General features: G+C 41.7%; 1 protein-coding gene and 1 pseudogene across 3 annotated transcripts in view; both read left to right on the forward strand.

The window, feature by feature from the left end:
- Positions 1-23,717, forward strand: part of TMEFF1 (transmembrane protein with EGF like and two follistatin like domains 1) — a 132,514-nt gene that overhangs the window by 60,651 nt on the left and 48,146 nt on the right. The window lies entirely within an intron of this gene.
- LOC138847674 (S-methyl-5'-thioadenosine phosphorylase-like) lies at positions 17,479-19,537 on the forward strand (annotated as a pseudogene).

Genomic DNA, 23,717 nt, shown 5'->3' on the forward strand with positions numbered 1-23,717 from the left:
TCATTTATTTGAAAGGCAGACAGAATTTTCCCTTGGGCAGTTTTATAGCAGTGTTCAGAGGCAAATAGCTGTCAGTGATTGATTAGTTGGATCTGTTTATATTCCTTTGATGGAGCTTCTATTCAGATGTATTTTTATATATTTCATTACTATCTGTTTTCATGCTAAAATTGAAAGAGATAGGGGACCAGCGCTGTGGTGTTGTAGGCTAAGCCTCTACCTGTGGCACCAGCATCCCATATGGGTGCTGATTTGAGTCCCAGCTGCTCCACTTCCAATTCACTTCTCTGCTATGCCCTGGGAAATTAGCAGAGGATGGCGAAGTCTGGCACTGTGGCGCAGTAGGTTAATCCTCTGCCTGTGGCGGTGGCATCCCATAGGAGCACCAGTTCTAGTCCTGGCTGCTCCTCTTCCAATCCAGCTCTCTGCTGTGGCCTGGGAAAGCAGTAGAAGATGGCCCAAGTCCTTGGGCCTCTGCACCCACATGGGAGACCAGGAAGAAGCACCTGGCTCCTGGCTTCAGATCGGCACAGCTCCTGCCATTGCGGCCATTTGGGGAGTGAACCAATGGATGGAAGGCCTTTCTCTCTGTTTCTCCCTCTCACTGTCTGTAACTCTACCTCTCAAATAAATAAATAAGAAATCTTAAAAAAAAAAAAAAAAAAAAAAAAGATGGCACTAGTCCCTGGGCCCCTGCTCCCACTTGGGGGACCCAGAAGAAGCTCCTGGCTCTTGTCTTCGGATTGCCTCTGCTCCGGCTGTTACGGCCATTTGGGGAGTAAACTAGTGGGTGGAAGACCTCTCTCTCTGTCTCTCCCTAATGAAAAAGATTTTATCTAGTTTCAGAGGTGATCCCAAATATGATGTGTATGTGATGAAATATGTATCTTCTTTTTTTTTTTTAAGATTTATTTATTTGAAAGAATTACAGAGAGCAAGAGAGAGAGAGAGAGAGAGAGATAGATCTTCCATCTGCTTGTTCATTCCTTAGGTAGCCACAACAGCCAGGGCTGAACTAGGCTGAAGCCAGGATCTAGGAACTTTATCTGGGTCTTTCACGTGGGTGACAGGGACCTAAACACTTGGACCATCTTCTGCTGCTTTTCCCAGGCCATTTACAAGGAGCTGGATCGGAAGTGGAGCAGCTGAACCAGTGTCCATGTGTGATGCTGGTGTTGCAGACAGCAGCTTTATCTACTAAGCCACAACACTGGCCCCTGATACATACATCTTTGCTTGAATGCCTCTTCATAAAATAATATGTAGCCTATTCCTAACCAGAGCAACTCTATTATATATAGTAAATTAACGTTGTATGTGTCAATGTATCTGAAAATTTGCAACCCCTGTTCTTGCAGATATGTGCTCTGAGTTTAAGGAAGTGGTTAGAGACCACACGGAAGGGTTTACCAGTGGTGAGGAGCAGGTAGGCTCTTAAGGGTGGACTCAGAAGAGCACATAGACTGGGACAAGCAGCCAACTCCAGGCAAGGAAATTGATGAAATAGAAGGAAAACATTAAGGAAGCAGAAGATAACCTGTATTTAGATAATAAATTATTTAGCCAGAATAGATGATCCCAGTATGGACAGAGACAAAAGGAAATTTTAAGAATAGTTTATCTTTTGGTCTATAAAATATTTACTACTGATTGCAGTTGTCTTAACAGTATAAAGTTGTCTCAGTGATTATAGTATTTTTGTTTTTAACTTTTAAATGAGGTATGATAACAAGAAAGTTATATGGAGGTTATGTAGCTCCCGTGTGGCCCCTTCTGTGTGCTTTTCATTTAAAATTTTTTATATTACTTTTTAATTAGTTTTTAACAGCTTAAATGTGATTTGTGGATATAATTCTAAGAACATGATGATTTTCTCTTCTTCCCTCCCTTCCCTCTCTCTTCCTTCTACCCTGTGCTTTTTGTTTTTGCCATCAGGGTGAGCAATAGCATGGTTGTCTGAGAGTGATTTTTACCTAGCCAACTAGACCTTTCAGGAATGGAAACCTTAGACATTCAGAAATATGACATCAATGAAGCCTTTATTTTGATATAAAACCCATTACTAAAATGTTATATAGTTTTCTTTTTAAAAGGTACATTTTTAGTTACTAAAAACAAAAGCTCTCAATTATAAACCAAGCACTCAGGTCTGAAAACCTTCAGAATCAGTGAGTGTTAAGAATGAGTGGGGGGCTGGCGCTGTGGTATAGTGGGTAAAGCTGCCGCCTGCAGTGCTGGCATCCCATATGGGTGTCAATTTGAATCCTGGTTCCTCCACTTCTTATTCAGCTCTCTGTTATGGCCTGGGAAGGCAATGGAAGATGACCCAGATGCTTGGGCCCCTGCACCTATGTGGGAGACCAGGAAGAAGCACCTGGCTTCAGATCGGCACAGCTCTGGCCATTGTGGCCATCTGGGGAGTGAACCAGCGGATTGAAGATCTCTCTCTTTCTCTCTCTCTCTCTCTCTCTCTCTCCCCCTGCCTGCCTCCCTGCCAGCCTCCCTCCCTCCCTCCCTCCCTCCCTCCCTCTGTAACTCTGCCTTTCAAATAAATAATTTTTTTTTTTAAAAAGAGAAAGGGTGGGATGTTGATATTTATCTTCTTGTCTAATCCTTTCATTTCACAGACACTGAGGACTCGTTTCAGAGTGTTTGATAGAGATCAGTTCTCCATAGTTCTAGTGTAGTGCTTTTCTTATCACCTGCCTCTATAAATGAGCTTTTTAAACTTATTATTAGAAGGGATGTTGCTAGCTTTTTCCTACTTTAGCTGTTACTATTGTCCAATGACTTCTTTAAAAATAATTGTGCTCTTCTTCATCAGTGTGGGCTCAGCTGTGATTTCTTTGCTTCTGTTCTATCTCCTGGTTACTCTGACTACCATCTAGAGACCAAATGGCTACTTAAACCAGTTTTCTTCTCAGTGACTTTCTGACCTTTCTGACCACACACTATATGACATCCATTTACATAGTGACCCAGCACTCCGCACATACACATGTAGAACTGATACATATTAGGTTAAAAACGATTTTGTAGAATACTTACCTTTATTAAATGCAGTAAACCCCCATATTAATATATCCTCCTTTAAAAAATGTTGGTAGTGACCCACTAAACTGATTTCATAATCCATTAGTGATTATGACCTACGGCTTGAAAATAGCACTTAGACTATAACTGTAATATATATATATATATGTATATGTGTATATATATAAATCTTGCCATATTTTCAAGTGTGAGTATTCAGATAAAAATATTTTATATTTCCTCATTTGGAAATGTCATTCCTGTCAGAAAAAATGATTTATAACCAATGTGGTTTCCAAAAGAGCAGCTAAAAATCTTTCTCTGGATGTAAAGTGCATTCTCTTTCTAATAGTTAAATTTTAAGAACATGTGGTATTTTTGTAGAATGAATAAATGGTACTATGTCAGGTAATTAGTGATATTTTTTATTTAGCCATGTAAAATGAAATGGGTTGAAATACATTGCATACTTCTCTTAAACAGAATCTACAGAATACTTTTTTTTTTAAAGAGTTATTTATTTATTTGAAAGTCAGAGTTACGCAGAGAGAGAGAGAGAGAGAGAAAGAGAGAGAGAAAGAGAGAGAGAGAGAGAAAGAGGTCTTCCACCTGATGGTTCACTCTCCAATTGGCTGCAACGGCTGGAGCTGCGCCAATCTGAAGCCAAGAGCTTCTTCCAGGTCTCCCACATGGGTGCAGGGGCCCAAGGACTTGGGCCATCTTCTGCTGCTTTCCCAGGCCATAGCAGAGAGCTGGATGGGAAGTGAAGCAGCCGAGTCTAGAACTGGCGCCCATATGGGATGCCAGCACTTCAGGCTAGGGTGTTAATCGGCTGCACCACAGCGCCAGCCTCCAGAATGTTTTAATATAGCCATAATGTTACGTTTCGTAAACTGTGTTAAAGATTTCAGAGCATGTTTACATTTTTTCTTTCAGTTCTTCTTATCAGTTCTGTCTGATAGGTGGGGCAAGAAGGATTATTTGACCTCTGCAGGGGGGAGGTGAGCTCAGAAGAGGCCAGTGGCTCCTCAGCAGCAGAAACAGAACGCAGGTCTTAGGTCACCATGTTGTGCAAAGCACTGATGTGTGCTGGTTGTTTCACCAGTACAGTTAAGGCTTAATGCTTAAGTTTTTCAGTGTTGGCTTTGTGGTGCAGTGGGGTTAAGCTGCTGCCTACAATGCCAATATCCCATATCAAGGTGCTGGTTCCAATTCTGGCTGCTCCGCTTCCAGTCCAGCGCCCTGCTAATATGCCTGGGGATGCAGCAAAGGTGACCCAACAACTTGGGCTCCTGACACTCACATGGGAGATGTGGATGGAATTCCAGTCTCCTGGCTTGAGCCTGGCCTAGCTCTGGTTGTCTTGGCCATTTGGGGAGTCAGTAGGAGATGGAAGATCTTTCTTTTTGCCTTTCCTTCTCTCTCTGTCATTTTGCCGTTCAAATAAATAAAAGTAAATCACTAAGTAAAAAAATAAAAATAAGTTTTCTTCTTCCTTGTTAGGTTGTTAGCTAGTGCATCTGTGTGCTGTCGGTGTACCTTGTCAATGGACCTGACTGTAGATGCTCCTACTTGTAATTTGCTTCCCTGGAATAGGAAACAGTATACTAGTAGGAACTGTATCTAATGTAGGAATAAGTTGTTAAGTATGTAGATTCTTCTGATTGAAATGCATACATTTTTATTTATTGTATATATAGTCTCTCATTTGCTCAATGGCTATTTCCTCCCTCCCTCCCTCCCTCTCTTCCTTCCTTCCTTCCTTTTTCTTTCCTTCTCTCTCTCTCTTTCTCTCTTTTGTCCTCTCCTTTCCTTTCCTCTCCTCTGCTCCCCTCCCTCCCTCCCTCCCTCCCTCCCTCCCTCCCTCCCTCCCTCCCTCCCTCCTTCCCTCCCTGCTTGCTTGCTTGCTTGCTTGCTTGCTTATTTATCTTATTTATTTGAATGGCAGAGTTCCAGACAGAGGGAGGACAGAGAGGTTTTTGGGGCTGGCATTGTGGCATAGTGAGTAAAGCTACCACCTGCACTGCCTGAATCCCATATCGGCACCAGTTTGAGTCCCAGCTATTCCAATTTGGATCCAGCTCCCTGCTAATGAGCTTGGGAAAGCAGCAGAATATGGCCCAAGAACTTGGGCCCCTGCACCCACATGGAAGACCCAGAAGAAGCTCCTGGCTCCTGGCTTCAGACCAACCCAGCTCTGGTTGTTGTGGCCATTTGCGGAGTAAACCAGCAGATAGAAGATCTCTGTCTCTCTCTGCCTCTCTGTAACTCTGCCTTTCAAATAAATAAATACATCTTTTAAAAAAAGAGAGAGAGATTTTGTGTCTGCTTGTTCACTCCTCAAATGGCTGCATCAGCTGGGGCTGGGTCATTCCAAAGTCAGAAGCCAGGAGCTTCCTCTATGTCTTCCATGTGGGTGCAGGGGCCCAAGCACTTGAGCCATCCTCCACTGCTTCCCCAGGCACATCAACAGGGAGCTGGATTGGAAGTGGAACAGCTGGGACCTGAACCCGTGCCCATATAGGGTGCTGGCATTATAGGCAGTAGCTTAACCCATTAGGCTACAATGCTGGCCCTAGTAAATTTTATTTCTTATACCACATGTTGTTAGCACTGCATGCCTGTTTTTCCTAAACAGTATTTCTAGTCTGCCCAAGGCTGAGATTGTTTGCTATAAGGTAGCCACCATTTTTTCTGTGGACAGTGTACCACACAGCCATAGAACTCTATCCCGTCAGCTCATTTTACACACCTGACCTAAATCCCTGACCAGAAACAGTGTGGGGAGTCTGTAGAATCATCTGACATAATGCCTAAACAGGGGAGCTATAGAAATCCTTAGATTATTCCTTTTGAACTTTGTCTGAGATGTGCTTTATGGAAATAGTCCTTGTGTGTCTGCCTCTTTGACATCAGGCTCCTCCGGAGATGCTGTCTCCGTTTTCTTTCCCGAGTGATGAACATATCCGAGAGTTCCTCAGAGAATCCTGTAGTGAGCAGAAGGACAGACAGCACTGAGAAGCAGCTTAATCTCACTGCTGGATGCTGTCATTTGGGGGACCATTTTCAGTTATGACAAATTCCTAGTGCATGGTACAATCTGATGAATCTCTCTCTCAGAAGGTACAAGAAATCTTTTTCCTTGTTTAAGCAGAATAGTGCTATACATTCATGTACTCCAGTGTATTCTTTTTTCTGGAAGCTTTATATATTTTTTGGAAAAAAGTATGAAAAAAATGTCTTTTAAAAACTATCCTTTTTTTTAAAAAAAAAAAGATGATTTATTTGAGAGGCAGAGTTATAGAAAGAGGGAGGTAGAAACACAGAGAGAGGTCTTCCATCTTCTGGTTCACCCCCTGTATGACCACAACAGCTGGAGCTGACCCGATCTGAAACTCTGAGTCAGGAGCTTCTTCTGGGTCTCCCACATGGGCACAGGGACCCAAGGACTTGGGCCATCCTCCATTGCTTTCCCAGACCATTAGCAGGGAGCTGGATCAGAAGTGGAGCAGCTGGGACTTGAACCGGTGCCCATATGGAATGCCGGCACCAAAGATGAAGGCTAACCTACTAAGCTACAGCACCAGCCCCTAAATTATACTTTTATACTCATTTCCTCCTTCTGAGATGACAGTAATGTTTAGAATTTAGCATTGCCTTATTCTGAATATATAGAATACTAGACTTAGAAAATTATTTAGATTTAATGAATTTCAACCATTGTATCAAGGATTATAATTGAAAAATTATTTTTTTGAAAACAAGAAAGAAACAACTATTAGCTATACTTTATATGAAGCATAATCTAGATGTTAGTGACAGGCTCCTTTTTTAAAAAAAAAAAAAAAGTTTATTTTTCATCTACTTCAAAGGCAGAGTGATAGAGAAAGAAAGACTAGTTTTCCTTCCACTGCCTCATTCCCCAGATGCTCCCAACAACCAGAGCCAGTCCAGGCCAATGACAGGAGCCTGGAACTCTATCCAGGTCTCCCACGTAGGTGGTAGGGGCCCAAGCACTTGAGCCATCGCCTTCTGCCTGCCAGAATGCATTAACAGAAAGCTCGATCAGAAGCAGAGTAGCTGGGACTTGAACGTGATCAGAGGTTCAGGCTTCCCAAGTGGCAGCTTACCTCTCTGCATCACAACACCTGCCCCCAGGACAGGCTCTTTTGTCTAGAATTGTCTTCCTAACAGTTCCTTGACAGCTGTCAGTAAGCCTTTCTTTTTCCCACGTTCCCTTTCTGTTTTTTTTTTTTTCTTTTTTTTTCGAGAGACAGAGAGAAAGAGTGCAAGAGAGCTCCCATCGGATGGTTCACTCCCCAAATGCCTATGTGGCCAAGTCTGGGTAGGAGCTGGAAACTCCATCCCGGGTCTTTCACATGGGTGGCAGGAACCCACTTAATGGAGCCATTACTGTTGACTCCTAGGGTGTCCATTAGCAAGCAGCTGGAAACGGGAGCTGGAGGCTGACCTAGAACCCAGAATATGAGATTTGGGTGTGTTTATCGCTAAGCCAAATCCCTGCCCCAGGAGATTTGCTTTTAAAGCACAAGACTCCTCATTTCCACTGCCTCTTGCAGTTTCTCAAATGCACTGTCACTCTGATGCTTTCTTGCTACTGTGTCCCTGTTCCCTCTTCCTGGAGTCCCATCTCTGTCTGCTTGTTCGATTCCTACTCCTCCTTGGAGACATATATAAAGTTTGATTAAGGTCAGATGTTACCAGCTCTTCTTGAAAGCCTACCTTACCTTCTTTCACAACCGCTGTGAGTTAGATGATATATTCTGTGTTCCTCCATGGTCTTGAAAAAAAAAAACAAAGCACTTTTTGCCTAGTGCTTACTGCACTGTTAAGGTTGTCAGCAGATTTTAGGTTCCCTGAGGCCAGGGACTTTGTCTTGCTGGTTTCTGTATTGGGTGGATTTTCCTTAAGGTTGGATATCTTAGGTTAGGTCTTTTTTGAATGAAGGGAAGTCAACACTAGGGCTTTATTATTTACTGAGAGCTGCTCTAGAGGATTGTTACAAGGATTTAATGTGTGTGTGAAAAAGGACTGGTATTAAACTTGTTACAGGTTTGATGAGGTGTTTGTTAAGTCTAAATAACTTCACATGAAGTAGTTTAAACAGCATTTTTCTAACTGCTAAATAAACATAGTGTATTGAGAAGAAATGGCACTTTCTATGTATAATTAGAAGAAAAGAGAAAGGATTGATGTTTTTCAGTAATAGCAATAATAATACTACCTTTCAGAAGTTCGCAGTATTTGATATATTATCTCGAAGGACTTTATACAGATTTTACTTGATTCTCTCAGCAGTGTTATTTTAAAGGTATGGAGTTGTGATTTGCTAAAATCATAAAGCTAAATCTTAGAAGTTATTTGATTTATTCATTTATTTATATATGTATGTATGCATTCATTCCTTTGAAATTCACAGTGTTGGGGATTCAAAAACTTTAGTAGGCTGCACAGTGAAAGGTTTCCTTCCCACCACTGTTCCCAGGCACTCAGTTGCCTTCACTAGAGGCAGTCCCTGTGATCTGTTTCTTGTTCAGTCTCTCAGCGGTATTTTATACAAGCAAATATGTGTATCCTCTCTCTTTCCTCTTTCTAAACCAGTGGCAGCATGCTATATACATAGTTCTGTACCTTATTTAAAGTTTTTATTATAAAATTTACATTGCATAAAACATACACAGGGGTAGGTGCCTGGCACAGTGGTTAAGTCACCACTTGGGATACCCACATCACATATCAGACCATATGGTTCAAATCCTGCCTACTTGGTTTCTGATTCAGCTTCCTTCTACTGTGCATCCTGGGAGGCAGCGTATGATAGTTCAAGTACTGTGTTACTGCCATTCTCTTGGGAGACCCAGATTCAGTTCCAGGTTCCTAGCTTTGGGCTGGCCTCTTGCAGGCATTTGGGGGGTAAACTAGCAGAGGGGAGATCTCTCTATGTCTCACAAGTAAAATCAAAGTAAAAATAAATAAAATGCATACATGTAATTTAAGAAATACTAATTCAAAAAGGCTTCCATAGCCTTGGCAACTCATGACTAGAGCCTAGGGAGATTACTGATGCCATAAACAAGAGTGTCAAATTATTAAGTCAACAACAGGAGTCACTGTGTACTTACTTCTCATGTGGGATCTGTCCTTAGTGTGTTGTCCAATGTGAAGTAATGCTATAACTAGTACTGAAACAGTATTTTACACTTTGTGTTTCTGTGTGGGTACAAACTGATGAAATCTTTACTTAATATATACTAAATTGATCTTCTGTATATAAAGATAATTGAAAATGAATCTTGATGTGAATGGAATGGGAGAGGGAGCGGGAGATGGGACGGGTGTGAGTGGGAGGGAAATTATCGGGGCGGGGGAAGCCATTGTAATCCATTAACTGTACTTTGGAAATTTATATTTACTAAATAAAAAAAAAAAAGAAATACTAATTCGAAAGCATCTGTGTGCCTAAGAGCCAGGATATAAAGTAGAATATTGCCATGTTTTCAGTTCCAAGCATGAACCTAGCTTTGGAAGGAAGGCACAGTAGTGTCACTATTGGGTGAAGGCTTGCAGAAGACACACTGAACAGCCTCTGGGTCAGAGTGTGGAGTTTTGGCTGCCCAAAGAGCTTACACCGTTCTCTTTTGGGAAAGCCCATGGCCAGGGCTGTGAGTCTTGGAGTCACAGAGTTGCAGAGGTAGCTGACAGATTTGGTGATGGGTGACTGAAAGAAATGTGATCAGAGAATTGACTACTCTTTGTTTTCTCCTATTTAATCTCACCATTGCCTCTCTGCAGCCCTCCAGAGTATGTCAACTAATTGAGTGTGCTGAGTTGGTTCAGGCCACAGGATGTGGAAGGGAGAGCAGGAACTTGATCACCTTTGGTTAAAACAAACCAAGTACAGATAAGAATCTGGGACAGGCTTACCTGGGTCTTTTGGCTAGAAGGAGGGTACAGGAGGACTAGGCACTGGCAAAGATGACCATCAACACAGCTGCCTGCAGAATTTAAATGTGTTAAACTATTTCATTGTGGACAGATTGCCCTCTGCGTCTCTTATATAACTGTCCTCCTGAGATCTTCCTTCAGTGTTGCATGTTTTCTAACAGCAATCAATTCTCTGACACCTGCCAGGTATATCCAACAAGTAAGGTTAAATTCTGACACTACTTGGGGTCTGTGTAAATCCCACATCCCGCCCCCACTTTAAAACCAGGTGACCTTGGCCGGTGCCGTGGCTCACTTGGCTAATCCTCTGCCTGTGGCGCTGGCACCCCGGGTTCTAGTCCAGGTTGGGGCGCCGGGTGCTAGTCCTGGTTGTTCCTCTTCTAGTCCAGCTCTCTGCTGTGGCCCGGGAGGGCACTGGAGGATGGCCCAAGTGCTTGTGTCCTTGTACCCACGTGGGAGACTGGGAGGAAGCACCTGGCTCCTGGCTTTGGATCAGCAAAGTGCCGGCTGTAGTGGCCATTAGGCTAGTGAACCAACGGAAGGAAGACCTGTCCCTCTGTCTCTCTCTCACTGTCTATAACTCTACCTGTCAAATTAAAAACAAAAACAAAAACAAACAGGCGAACTCTACTCTGACCAATTCACCACAAATCTCAGGGTTCCCAGTTTGCCAAAATGATGTGCTAAACTCAGAAAACCACTACCCTTGCCACTATTTTATTTGGAAAGGATACAAATGAACCACCAGATGCAGAGAAACATCCAGAACATGCAGAAACATGCAGAGTGAAACATCCAGAAAAGTCCTGAGCCCAGGAGCCTCTCTCCCCATGGAGCCGGGGTGCACCACCCTCCCAGCAGGTGATCCAGAAGCTACCAAACACTCCTTGTTCTAGTTTTTTTTTTTTTTAAAGATTTATTTATTTACTTAAAAGAGTTACACACACACACACCCACACCCACACCCACACACACACACACACACAGAGGGAGGGAGGTCTTCCATCTGCTAGTTCACTCTCCAGATGGCCACAATGGCTGGAGCTGCACCAATCTGAAGCCAGGAGCCAGGCGCTTCTTTCGGGTCTCCCATGGGGGTGCAGGAGCCCAAGGACTTGGGCCATCTTCTACTTCTTTCTCAGGCCATAGCAGAGAGCTGGATCAGAAGTGGAGCAGCTGGGACTCGAACCGGCGCCCATATGGGATGCCAGCACTGCAGGTGGCAGCTTTACCTACTATGCCGCAGTGCCAGCCCCTTGTTCTAGTTTTTTAACTGAGTCTTACTTAGGGAACAATCATTGGCCACCACCGGTGATTTAACTCAATTTCCAGACTATCTCCCTTCCCCAGAGAAGACACAGTGGGGCGGAACTGGGAGGCTGAGTTCTAACCTCTCCCAGCTGCTCTACTTTCTATCCATTTCCCTGCTAATGTAACTGGGAAAGCAACAGAAAATGGCCTTGGGGTCCCTGCCACCCATCTGGGAGACCCAGATGGAGTTCCAAGCTTCTAGCTTCATCCTGGCCCAGCACTGGCTGTTGTAGCCATTTGGGGAGTGAACCAGTTGATGGAAAATCTTTCTTTCTCTCTCTTCTCTTTCTTTCTCTCTCTCTCTCTCCCCTCCTCCCTCCCTCCCTCACTGTCTCTCTAACTCTGCCTCTTCAAAAAATATGACAGCCTCTTGAGCCATGAAAATATTCATATACTTTGCTTTAAGAATCCTTGTCATGCTGGTGTTGTGGCATACCCGGTTAAGCCACTGCCTGCAGTGCCATCATTTTATATGGACATTGGCTTGAATTCCAGCTGCTCTGCTTCTGATCCAGCTCCCTGTTAATGCAGCTGGGAAAGCAGTGGAAGATGGCCCAAGTCTTTGGGACCTTGCCACCCACGTGGGAGCCCCAGAAGAAGCTGTTGGCTCCTGATTTTGGTCTGGCCCAACCCTGGCTTTTGTGGTCATTTGGGTAGTGAACCAGTTGATGGAATATCTCTCTGTCTCCTCTTCTCCTCTGCCTTTCAAATAAAAAAAAAAAAAAAAAAGCCTGAATCTGATGCTATCTTTAAGGAACTTAAAAAAAAAAAAAAAAAACTGCTACTTTAGTGTCTTTAATGATTATAGGATCCTTTAGCTTCTATTTCTTTTTTTTTTTTTTTGGCCAAACCTGATAATTAATATTAAAGAAAAAATTTTTTTTAACTTGAGTAAGGAAGATCTGATCCACTGCTTCACTCCTCAAATGCCCAGAGCAGCTGGGATTGGAGCCAGGAATGCAATCCAGATCTTCCACATCAGCAGCAGGAACCCAGTTATTTGAGCTATTACAGCTGCCTCCCAGGGTCTGCACTGGCAGGAAACTGGAGTCAGGAATTGAAACTGGGGACCAAACCCAGTTCCCCTGAAGTGGGATATTGGCATCTTAAGAACCAGGCTTAACACCTGCTCAGTTAATATATTTTCAAAGTTGTTCGTTTTTCCTAGATTTCCATACTTGCTGGCATGAAGTTGTTTATTACCTTTTATATAATAATCCCATTGAGCTTTCCATCTTTTTTCATTCCTGATATATATTATCAGAATATCTATCTGTCTATCTATCTATCTATATAAAGATTAATTTATTTATTTGAGAGGCAGAGTTACAGAAACAGAGAGGTCTTCCATCTGCTGGTTCGTTCCCCAAATGGCTTCAACAGCCAGAGCTGGGCCAATCTGAAGCCAGGGGCCAGGAGCTTCTTTATGGGTGCAGGGGCCCAAATACTTGGGCCATCTTCTGTAGCTTTCCCAGGCCATTAGCAGAGAGCTGGATCAGAAGAGGAGCAGCCAGGACTTGAACTGGTTCCGGCGCCGTAGGCGGAGGTTGAACCCACTCTGCCATAGTGCTGGTCCCCCATATTGTTTTTTCTTTTACTTTTTCTCCCAGAAAGAAAACTTGTAAAAGAGCTTGCTTTGATGATTTTAAAGTCTTTTAAAAAAATCAGCTTTTCGCTTAATTGATCTTCTGTTTTGCCTTTTTTTATTTCTGTTGATTCATATTTCCCTTGTTTTTTTTTTTTTTTTTTTTGGACTTCACATTTTATTTGATAAAATAGAAAAGATAATTATTATAATGTTTCTATTTGACACGATAGAACTCTAATCAAGGAAAATAATGATGGATAGAAGACAGCTTTGCCTTTGGGGTATTTAGACAAGGATTTGTAGAATAGGTGACAATTGGCTTTTTTTTTAAACTTTTATTTAATGAATATAAATTTCCAAAGTACAGCTTATGGATTACAATGGCTTCCCCCCCATACCGTCCCTCCCACCCGCAACCCTCCCCTTTCCCACTCCCTCTCTCCTTCCATTCACATCAAGATTCATTTTCGATTCTCTGAATATACAGAAGATCAGTTTAGTATACATTAAGTAAAGATTTCAACAGTTTGCTCCCACACAGAAACATAAAGTGAAAAATAATAGATGATTTTTTAAATGATGATGAAATCAGATCAGACCTATTGTCATGTTTAATCCCAGTGAGAGTCAAGTTGGGAATTGATAATTTCTTTTTTCTTTTCTTTCTTTCTTTCTTTTTTTTTTTTTTTACAGAAGATCAGTTTAGTATATATTAAGTAAAGATTTCAACAGTTTGCACCCCCATAGGAACACAAAGTGAAATATACTGTTTGAGTACTCGTTATAGCATTAAATCTCAATGTATAGCACATTAAGGACAGAGATCCTACATGAGGAGTAAGTGCACAGTGACTCCTGTTGTTGACTTTACCAATTGACACTCCTGTCTATGGCATCAGTAATCTCCCTATGCTCCAGTCATGAGTTTCCAAGGCTATGGAAGCCCTCTGAGTTCTCCGACTCTTATCTTGTTTAGACAAGGTCATAGTCAAAGTGGAGGTTCTCTCCTCCCTTCAGAGAAAGGTACCTCCTTCTTTGAAGACCTGTTCTTTCCACTGGGATCTCACAGAGATCTTTCATTTAGGTTTTGTTTCTTTTTTTTTTTTTTTTTTGCCAGAGTGTCTTGGCTTTCCATGCCTGAAATACTCTCATGGGCTTTTCAGCCAGATCCGAATGCCTTTAGGGTTGATTCTGAGGCCAGAGTGCTGTTTAGGACATCTGCCATTCTATGAGTCTGCTGAGTATTTTGCTTCCCATGTTGGATCACTCTCCCCTTTATTTATTCTATCGGTTAGTATTAGCAGGTACTAGACTTGTTTATGTGCTCCCTTTGACTCTTAGTCCTTTCATTATGATCAATTGTGAACTGAAATTGATCACTTGGAATAGTGAGATGGCATTGGTACATGCCACCTTGATGGGATTGAATTGGAATCCCCTGGTAAGTTTCTAACTCTACCATTTGGGGCAAGTCAGCTTGAGCATGTCCCAAATTGTACATCTCTTCCCTCTCTTATTCCCACTCTTATGTTTAACAGGGATCACATTTCAGTTAAATTTCAACACTTAAGAATAACTGTGTATTAATTACAGAATTAAACCAGTCATATTAAGTAGAACAGACAAAAAAAATACTAAGAGGGATAATGTCACATTTGGATTTAATGTTCAGTACAGTAATTAGGAATTTGGAGTATGCTTTTAAAAACCTTGTTTTATTTTGATACATTAAAAATATCTATGGCAATGAACATGGGTTCACTAGAAATATTGTATCCTATATACAGATCAGGCTCTGTTTATTTATACTAGAAGTCTGCTATTTCATGTCAAAAATGAAGCCACTGATATATGTGTATCAACTCCTTTTTAAATATATGTATTTTAAAGATTTACTTTTATTTATTTGAAAAACAGAGTTACAGAGAATGAGGAAAGAGAGATATTCCATCTGATTTTTTCTCAGGAACTTTTAATTTAAGGAATACAAACTTCATGTATTTCATAAATACAACTTTAGGGACATAGTGATTCTTCCCACTGTACCTTTATTCCTACCCTTCTTTTTCCTTGCTCTCCGATTCCCATTCTTATTTTTTTAACTAAGATCTGTTTTCAATTAACTTTATACACAAAAAATTAACTCTGTACTAAGTAAAGACTTCAACAAATTGTATAAAAATGTTCCTCAGCAGTTGAGACAAAGGCTGTTAAAAGTCATCGCATCTCAGAGTGTCAGTTTCACTTTTATAGATTACCTTTTAGGTGCTCTTTAGTTAACACAGATCAGGGAGGACATATGGTATTTGTCCTTTTGGAACTGGCTTATTTCACTAAGTATGATGTTTTTCAGTTTCATCCATTTTGTTGCAAATGACAGAATTTCATTTTTACCTGCTGTGTAATATTACATGATGGACATATCCCATAATTATTTTTTATCCAGTTGATGGTCATTTGGATTGATTTCACATCTTAGCTATTGTGAATTGAGCTGCAGTAAACATGGGGGTACAGATAGCTCTTTCATGTGCTGATTTTTATTTCCCTTGGGAAAATTCCCAGGAGTGGGATAGCTGGGTCATATGATAGGTCTATGTTTAGATTTCTGAGGTGTCTCCATACTGTCTTCCATAGTGGCTTTATCAGTTTAAATTCCCACCAAAGTGGGCTAGGGTATCTTTTCCCCACATCCTTGCCAGCATTTGTTTGTTGACTTCTGTATGAAAGCCATTCTAATGGGGAGCGAGGTGAAACCTCATTGTGGTTTTGATTTGTATTCCCCTGATGGCTAATGATCCTAAACATTTTTCAAATATCTGTTGACTATTTGAATTTTCTTTTTTGAAAAATGACTGTTTAAGTCCTTTGCCCATCTCTTAACTGGGTTGTTCGTTTTGTTGTTGTGGTTTCTTGAGCTCTTGTATATATTCTTTATCAGTTACATAGTTTACAAATAATTTCTCCCATTCTGTTGATTGCTTCTTCTCTTTGCTGAGTGTTTCCTTAGCAGTGCAGAAGCTTCTCAGTTTGATATAATCCTATTTATTAATTTTGACTTTGACTTCCTGTGTCTCTGGGGTCTTTTCTAAGAGCTATTTGACTATGCCAATGTTTTGCAGAATTTCCTCAATGTTTTCTAATAATTTGATAGTATCGGGTCATAGATTTAGGTCTTTGATCCATTTTGAATAAATTTTTGTGTAAGGTGTAAGGTAGGGGTCTTGCTTCATACTTCTAGACATGGAGATCTGGTTTTCCCATCACCATTGTTGAAGAGACTGTCCTTGCTCCAAGGATTGATTTTAGCTCCTTTATCAAAGATAAATTGGTTGTAGATGTGTGTGGGTTGATTTCTTGCATTTCTATTCTGTTCCTTCTGTTTTTGTATCATTACCAGGCTGTTTTGATTATAACTTCCTTATAGTATATCAAAATGTGGTAATGTGATGTCTTTGGCTTTGTTTTTATTGCATACAATTGCATTAGCTCGCTGGGGTCTCCTGTGTTTCCATATGAATTTCAGCATTATTTTTTCTAGATCTGAGAAGAAAGTCTTTGGTGTTTTGATGGGATTGCACTGAATCTGTAAATTACTTTTTGTAGTATGGACATTTTGATGATATTGATTTTTTCCAATCCATGAACATGGAAGATTTTTGTATCTTCTTCTATTTCTTTCTTTAATGTTTTGTAATTATAATTGTAGAGATCTTTGATGTCCTTGGTTAAATTTATTCCAAGGTATTTGAATTTTTTTGTAGCTATTGTGAATGGGATTGATCTTAGAACTTCTTTCTCAACTGTGGCGTTATCTGTATATACAAAAGCTATTGATTTTTTGTAAAAGATTTATTTATTTAAAATATTGAATTACAGAGAGAGAGTGTGTGTGTGTCTTCATATGCTGGTTCACTCACCAAATGGCTGCAATGGCTGGAGCTGAGCCAATCCAAAGCCAGAAGCCAGGAGTTCTTCTGGGTTTCCCACACGGGTGCAGGGGCCCAAGCACTTGGGATCAGAAGTGTAGTATCCAGGATTTGAGTCTTCGCCCATATGGGATGCCCATGCTACAGGCCAAGGCTTTAACTTGCTGCACCACAGTGCCAACCCCTGTGTGTTGATTTTATATCCTGCCACTTTACCGAACTCTTTTAGGAGTTCCAGTAGTCTCTTATTGGAGTTTTGCGGATCCCATATATATAGAATCGTGTCATGTGCAAATAGAGATAGTTTGACTTCCTCCTTCCCAATTTTTATACCTTTGATTTATTTTTCTTGCCTAATGGCTCTGGATAAAACTTCCAGGACTATCATAAACAGCATGGTGAGAGTGGGCATCCTTGTCTGGTTCTGAATCTTTTCCTCATTCAATAGCATGCTGGCCATGGGTTTGTCATAAATTACCTTGATTGTGTTGACAAATGATCTTTCTATACCCAATTTGCTTAAAGTTTTCATCATAAAACGATGTTGTATTTTATCAAATGCTTTCTCTGCATATATTGGTAATCATATGGTTTTTGTTCAGCAGTTTGTTAATGTGATGTATTACATTGATTGATTTATGAATTTTGAACCCATCCCTACATATCAGGGATAAATCTCACTTGAGAGAAGAGGCCGGGCCAGGCGGCCCAGGACTCCACACTGCTCATTGCCGCCTGCCCGCTGCCCTTTGCACTGGCCCTGGGTGCAGCTTCCTGCCCCTCGCAGACATAGCCTTACATGCTGCCACCACCACTGCCGTGAATATTGGAATAATTGGTGCAACAGGCCTGGATGATCCAGAAATTTTAGAAGGAAAAACTGAAAAATATGTGGATACTCCATTTGGCAAGATATCCGATGCCTTAATTTTGGAGAAAATAACAAATACTGATTGCGTCCTCCTCTCCAGGCATGGGAGGCAGCACAGCATCATGCCTTCCAAAATCAACTACCAGGCTAACATCCGGGCTTTGAAGGAGGAGGGTTGTACACATGTCATAGTGACCACAGCTTGTGGCTCCTTGAGGGAGGAGATTCATCCCAGTGATATCATCATTATCGATCCATTCATCAACAGGACTATGACAAGGCCTCAGACCTTCTGTGATGGAAGTCATTCCTGTGCCAGAGGAGTGTGCTGTATTCCAATGGCTGAGCCATTTTGTCCCAAAACAAGAGAGGTCCTCATAGAGACTGCTAAGCTGGGACTCCAGTGCCACTCAAAGGGGACAGTGGTCACAACTGAGGAACCTCGTTTTAGCTCCTGGGCAGAAAGCTTTGTGTTCTGCACCTGGGGAGCGGATGTTATCAGTATGACCAGTGTTCCCGAGGTGGTTCTTGCCAAAGAGGCTGGAATTTGCTATGCAAGTTTTGCAATGGAAACAGATTACGATTGCTGGAAGGAGCACAAGGAAGTGGTTTTAGTGAACCGGGTTTTAAAGACCCTGAAATAAAATGCCAATAAAGCCAAAAGTTTACTCCTCACCACCATACCTCAGAGAAGGTCCACAGAATGTCTGAAACCCTCCACAACTTGAAGAATATTGCCCAGTTTTCTGTTTTATTACCAAGACATTAAAATAGCACAGCTGCCTAAAAAAAAGGTGACTTTGTAATTCCAGTCATTGTGGGAATTTCTGTCTAACCTGGAATAAAAAAACCTGAGAAAGACGTGCAGCATTCATGCACTTGGCTGGGAGAGAAAAACACATGTAGGAAAGAGAATACACTGCAAATGCGCAAGACTCCTCCTGGAATACCTGGACTACTTCAAAACATGGGAGAAAAAGCAAGTGCCCAGTCCACATGTGGGTAAAAATCTTACACTTTAGAATAAAACAAGATACCATTCTTCCCTCTGCTTATTAAATTTGTAGCAGTAAAGGCTGAGAAATAATAAATAGTTTCTTGTGTTGCCAAGGACTATGAGGAAGAAATGGGACTCCGACTACTTACTGATGTGACTGTAAATTGGTACAGTATTTGGAGAACAGTTTGATAAAATGTATCAACAAGCTCAAAAATATATAGGCAAGGGGCTGGCACTGTGGTACAGCGGGTTAAAGCCGTGGCTTGAAGCGCCGGCATCCCATATGGGCATCGGTTCGAGTCCCAGCTGCTCTACTTCCCATCCAGCTCTCTGCTAAGGCCTGGGATAGGAGTAAAAGATGGCCCAAGTTCTTGGGTCGCTGCACCTGCATGGGAGACCTGGAGGAAGCTCCTGGCTCCTGGCTTCAGATTGGCACAGCTCCAGCCATTGCGGCCAATTGGGGAGTGAACTAGCGGATGGAGGACCTTTCTCTCTCTCTCTGCCTTTCCTCTCTCTGTGTAACTCTGACTTTCAAGTAAAATAAATAAATCCTTAAAAAATATATAGGCATTTTGTTTTGTAGATTCTCTTAGGAATTTCTCCTTCAGAAATTATCACATACATGTATAAATAAGCATTTTGAATAGTATGTTATAATAGCAAATTTTCAAAACAATATGAATTATCCAACAATTGAAGATAATTTGTGGTTTAATTGTGAAGCAGTCAACTGAAAATCATGTTTTCACATTATATTTGAAATATAAAAGAAATGACTTTTATAATATGAAAAACTATGTATGCATTTTACAGTACTTGTTTTAAAATGCCATGTTAATGTACAGAAAGACTGGAAAGAAGTATACAAAATATTTTATTATATTTGGGAGAGGAGATACTGGCTAATTTTTATTTTCTTTGAATATTTCTGTATCTTCATGGTTTTCTACAGTGAATATAATCAAATAATAAAGTTGTAAAAAATAAATAAATCCTACTTGACCCGGGTGAATGATCTTTCTGATGTGTTGTTGGATTCGATTGGCTATTATTTTGTTGAGAATTTTTGCATCTATACTCATGAGGGAAATTTCCATCTGATTTGTTCAGTCCCCAAATGGTCAAAACAGTCAGGTCTGGGCCAGGCAGAAGCCAGGAACTTGGAACTCTATCTAGGTATACTACGTGGGTGGCAGGCAGTCAAGTACGTGGGTCCTCTTCAGCTGTTATCTTGGGCACATTAGCAGGGAGGTGATTGAAAGTGGAGCAACTGGACTCCAAATGGTGCCCACGTGAGATGCTAGCATTGCAGGCTTTACTTGCATAACCCACAAGTGCCAGAATGCTGGCCCCATGGTAGCAAGTCCTGATAGAAAGAATTAGAAAAGATAGATTGAACCCAGAAAGCCCATTTCTAGGGGGCAGTGTCATGGGACTTTTTATAGAGACCTTATGTCATATTGTAGGGATAAAAAAAGTCTGCAAAAGAAAGTGTCATTTTCTTTTTTTCCTTTCTGCTGGGCCTTGAGAATAAAATGGGAAAGCAACAAAAACCTGAGGAGACGTGGGGCTATTCCTTGACAAATTGTTAGCAGAGCAGGTTCACAGTTAATTTAATACTTCAGGTTTTGTTTATATAATGAGAGAGATCTTTGGACATTGTTGAATACAGAAAGCATTGTTGTCAGCTTTGGTAATGGGAAAACCATTTGCAATCTTTGACCCCCAGTAACCTTTTAACATTAAGTTTCTTTTGATTTTTTTGTTTAACTGTGGGCACATGTTGAGATTTTTTAATATTAGTGGGATTATTAAGAACAAGGTATGCCAAAGCTGACCTCATTTTATTTTCTGATTGTATAATAAGATGACAGGATCCTAGCTGAGCTGTAATTTTTCTATGACTCTGAGCGAGAGATTCATCATTCTGATTTGGTATACGTGACATAGAGAGGCGGGGCAGGTGATATTGCAGTTCCAGCTGGTTAATAACTTTCCTTAAAAGGGATTAATTGGGGGCCTGTGTTGTGACTTAATGAGTAAAGCTGCCGCCTGCAATGCCCTCATCCTGTATGGGTGCCCTTTCATGTCCCTATGTCCTGGTTGCTCCACTTCTGATCTAGCTCCCTTCTAATCATATTGGGGAAAGCAGTGGAAGATGGTTCAAGTACTTGGGCCCCTCCTATACACATGGGAGACCCTGATGAAGTTCCTGGCTTTGGCCTGGCCCTGTGCTAGCTGTTGTGGCCATCTGGGGAATGTATCAGCAGATGTAAGATTGATCGATCTCTGTCTCTTCCTCTCTCGCTCTCTTTGTGTAACTTTGACTTTCTTTTTTTTTAACTTTTATTTAATAAATATAAATTTCCAAAGTACAACTTTTGGATTGTAGCGGCTTTTCCCCCCCTTAACCACCCTCCCACCTGCAAACCATCCCATCTTCTACTCCCTCTCCCATCCCATTCCTCATCAAGATTCATTTTTTTTTTTTTTTTTTTTGACAGGCAGAGTGGACAGTGAGAGAGAGAGACAGAGAGAAAGGTCTTCCTTTGCCGTTGGTTCACCCTCCAATGGCCGCCGCGGCCGGCGCGCTGCGGCCGGCGCACCGCGCTGATCCGATGGCAGGAGCCAGGAGCCAGGTGCTTTTCCTGGTCTCCCATGGGGTGCAGGGCCCAAGCACCTGGGCCATCCTCCACTGCACTCCCTGGCCACAGCAGAGGGCTGGCCTGGAAGAGGGGCAACCGGGACAGAATCCGGCGCCCCGACCGGGACTAGAACCCGGTGTGCCGGCGCCGCTAGGCGGAGGATTAGCCTAGTGAGCCGCGGCGCCGGCCAAGATTCATTTTCAATTATCTTTATGTACAGAAGATCAATTTAGTATATACTAAGATTTCAACAGTTTGCACCCACACAGACACACTAAGTATAAAGTACTGTTTGAGTACTAGTTTTACCATTAATTCACATAGTACAACACATTAAGGACAGAGATCCTACATGAGGAGTAAGTGCACAGTGACTCCTGTTGTTGATTTAACAATTGACAATCTTTATTTATGATGTCAGTAATCACCCAAGGCTCTTGTCATGAGCTGCCAAGGCCATGGAAGCCTCTTGAGTTTGCTAACTCCAATCTTACTTAGACAAGGCCTTAGTAAAAGTGGAAGTTCTCTCCTCCCTTCAGAGAAAGGCACCTCCTTCTTTAATGGCCCATTCTTTCCACTGGGATCTCACTCACAGAGATATTTCATTTGGTTATTTTTTTTGCCATAGTGTCTTGGCTTTCCATGCCTGAGAAACTTTCATGGGCTTTTAGCCAGATTGAATGCCTTAAGGGCTGATTCTGAGCCCAGAGTGCTGTTTAGGACATCTGCCATTCTGTGAGTCTGCTGTGTGGACTACTTCCCATGTTGGATTGTTCTCTCCTTTTTAATTCTATCAGTAAGTATTAGCAGACACTAGTCTTGTTTATGTGATCCCTTTGATATTTAATCCTATCATTATGATCAATTATGAACTGAAACTGATCACTTTGACTAGTGAGATGGCATTAGTACATACCACCTTGATTGGATTGAATTGGAATCCCCTGGCACGTTTCCAACTCTACCATTAGGGTTAAGAACTTTGACTTTCAGAGCCAGCACCGTGGCACAATAGGCTAATCCTCCGCTTAGCGGCGCCAGCACACCAGGTTCTAGTCCCGGTCGGGGTGCCGGATTCTGTCCCGGTTGCCCCTCTTCCAGGCCAGCTCTCTGCTGTGGCCCGGGAGTGCAGTGGAGGATGGCCCAGGTGCTTGGGCCCTGCACCCCATGGGAGACCAGCATAAGCACCTGGCTCCTGCCTTTGGATCAGTGTGGTGTGCCTGCTGTGGCGGCCATTGGAGGGTAAACCAATGGCAAAAGGAAGACCTTTCTCTCTCTCTGTCTCTCTCTCTCTCACTGTCCACTTTGCCTGTAAAAAAAAAAAAAGAACTTTGACTTTCAAATAGATAAATATTTTTTAAAGAGAATTAGGACAGCTCAACAGACAGTTTTTATGAAAAAAGCAGTTCAGTGGGATGGGCATGCAGTGCTTGGTTAAGTTGCCACTTGGGATGCCTGCATCCCGTATTGGAGAGCTTGGTTCAGTTCCACTTCTGATGTGTAGCTTCCTGATACTGTACACCCAGGGAGGTATCAGATAATAGTTCGAGTGCTTGGGTCCCTGCCACCCATGAGGGAAAACTGGATTGAATTCTGGGCCCAGCCCCTGCTGTTGCTGGTATTTGGGGAGTGAACCAATAGTTGGAAAATTTATCCTTGTCTATCTCTCCCTCTGCTTTTTAAATAAAATGAACATTAATAAATAAAAATAAAGTAATGGATTTTTTTTTGTAAGTGGTAAAAGTAGGTTTCCAAGGAAATGACACATAGCTCTGTCTTTATCCTATTGTAGTCAGTGCTTTTATTGATGAATTGGATAAAAGCACAAAGTATTCATGTGAAATTATGAATATGTCTACCTAAGAAATATATTAGATGATAGAATTAGAGTCCAGAAAATTTCAACATATTTAGATATAAAAAAATCTCTCTCTGTCTCTCTCTCTCACTGTCCACTCTGCCTGTCAAAAAAAAATAAAAAAATAAAAAAATCTAAATTTTTATAAAAGATTTATTTTATTTATTTGAAAGAGTTACACAGAGAGGTAGAGACAGACTGAGAGGTCTTCCATCTGCTGGTTCACTCCCCAGATGGCTGCAACAGCTGGAGCTGTGCCGATCCAAAGCCAGGAGTCAGGAGCTTCTTCCGGGTACAGGGGCCCAAGGATTTGGGCTGTCTTCTACTGCTTTCCCAGGCCGTAGCAGAGAGCTGGATCAGAAGAGGAGCAGCCAAGACTAGAACTGGCACCCATATGGGATGCCGGTGTTTCAGGCCAGGGCTTTAACCTGCTGTGCCACAGCACTGGCCTCTAGATAATCTAAATGTGATGAAGATAAAAGTAAAATTCTAACGTTGGGATCCAGAGGATAACCA

The sequence above is a fragment of the Oryctolagus cuniculus genome, chromosome 1 (assembly GCF_964237555.1).
Source record: "Oryctolagus cuniculus chromosome 1, mOryCun1.1, whole genome shotgun sequence".
NCBI classification, from domain to species: Eukaryota; Metazoa; Chordata; class Mammalia; order Lagomorpha; family Leporidae; genus Oryctolagus; species Oryctolagus cuniculus.